Source organism: Citrus clementina, unplaced genomic scaffold (genome assembly GCF_000493195.1).
Source record: "Citrus clementina cultivar Clemenules unplaced genomic scaffold, Citrus_clementina_v1.0 scaffold_2, whole genome shotgun sequence".
In the NCBI taxonomy this organism is placed as follows: domain Eukaryota; kingdom Viridiplantae; phylum Streptophyta; class Magnoliopsida; order Sapindales; family Rutaceae; genus Citrus; species Citrus x clementina.
The window spans coordinates 12,482,697-12,484,472 of record NW_006262688.1 but is presented as its reverse complement, the minus strand read 5'-3'; the positions used below and the strand labels follow the sequence as shown (position 1 = coordinate 12,484,472).

The following is a 1,776-nucleotide window of genomic DNA, read 5'->3' as shown; positions in this document are numbered from 1 at the left end:
GTTCATCTTCTCAAATCAATCCATCAGGTATGTAAAAAGCTTTAAGCTTGTTACGTGCTTTAAAAGATCAAAAGGAATAATAAAAATAATACAAAGCTTTAAGCTTTCTATTACTTGCATTTTTTTTCCTTTTAGCTGTAAAAATAATAAAAATATCCTTTCTTTTTTATATATTTCATGGCTCCATGGTCTCAGGTCAAGTGAGGACTTTAAGATGATGGACAAAACTTGGGTTCAACTTAAAAGGTTTTTTAACTCACCAAATAAAAATTATGTATTTACTATTTTCTTATAATGTTATTAATTTTAATTGATATTTTATGTTTATTTGTAGAAATACAAAAGAATATCGTGAAGGAGTAAAAAAGTTTGTGGAAAATGCAACATTAAATGTAGAAAACCAAGGTTTAGTGAGATGTCCATGTAAAATATGTCAAAACCTATGTCATCAAAATGGTGAAACAATTGTACTGCATTTGTTGAAAGACGGGATGGATATGTCTTACACTACTTGGATTTGGCATGGGGAACAATTAGGGAAAAAAGTATTGATGTCAAAATGACTAATACATATAACATGTCTAGAGATGTAGATGATCATTATAGAGGTGTTCATGAAAATATTGATAAGCAGCAAGATAATTGCCCATTGAATTTTGTAGAAGATGCTGAAATCTCATTGTACCCAAGTTGCCCAAAGTACACTAGGTTATCTGCAGCGGCTGTCTTATATAAGCACAAGACTATGTACGGATACTCAAATAAGAGTTTTGATAACCTCTTGGAGATTTTGTGTGATATGTTACCCGAATTAAATACTATTCTGAATTCTTCTCATTAAGTTGAAATGTTATTGAAACCATTTCAACTAGATTGTATAAGGATACATACTTGTGTTAATGACTGTTGCTTGTTTAGAAATGACCTAGAGAAAAGTGAAACATGTCCTAAATGTGGATCTTCTAGCTGGAAGTTAGATGTTTTTCTTTTATGCAGTTCATTATAAAGCATGTCGTACGAGGATATATTTTGATTCATTTCAGCAATTCTGTGCGATCACTTTTATTAGGTATGGAAACACTTGTACCTAGCAAACTTTTGTATTTGTCATGTTAAGATAATGTATGCAGAATTGTTTATATCATTTTTGTATAATTTTTTATGATTTTCTGTAGTTGACCCTGTATTTTAAGAACTTACTGACAGACCTGGAAACAATGAATAAACTGTACTGATCGATTATATTCTAGAGTAATTCTTGAATATTTTGGCATTCTAGACTTAATTAGCTTTCATTTAAAATTAGTTTCATGTCAATATCATTTTTGTAGAATTTGTTGTGATATTTTGAATTCAACCCTGTATTTTAAGAACACTGACAAAGAACTTACTGACAGACCTGGAAACAATGAATAAACTGTATTGATCGGTTATATTCTAGAGTAATTCTTGAATATTTTTGCATTCTAGACTTAATTAGCTTTCATTTAAAATTATTTTCATGTCAATATCATTTTTGTAGAATTTGTTGTGAGTTTTTGAATTCAACCCTGTATTTTAAGAACACTGACAAATAACTTACTGACAGACCTGGAAACAATGAATAAACTGTATTGATTGGTTATATTCTAGAGTAATTCTTGAATATTTTTGCATTCTAGACTTAATTAGCTTTCATTTAAAATTAGTTTCATGTCAATATCATTTTTGTAGAATTTTTTGTGATTTTTTGAATTCAACCCTGTATTTTAAGAACACTGACAAAGAACTTACTGA

The 1,776-nt window shown here is 29.1% G+C and overlaps 1 long non-coding RNA gene across 1 annotated transcript; it reads left to right on the top strand.

Annotated features, from left to right (window-relative positions):
* On the top strand, positions 1 to 1,067 carry LOC112101185. The gene is made up of 3 exons (XR_002907279.1): positions 1 to 27; positions 196 to 246; positions 997 to 1,067. It is a non-coding gene; the product is annotated as an uncharacterized LOC112101185 (long non-coding RNA).
* Positions 1,068 to 1,776: the final 709 nt, after the last annotated feature.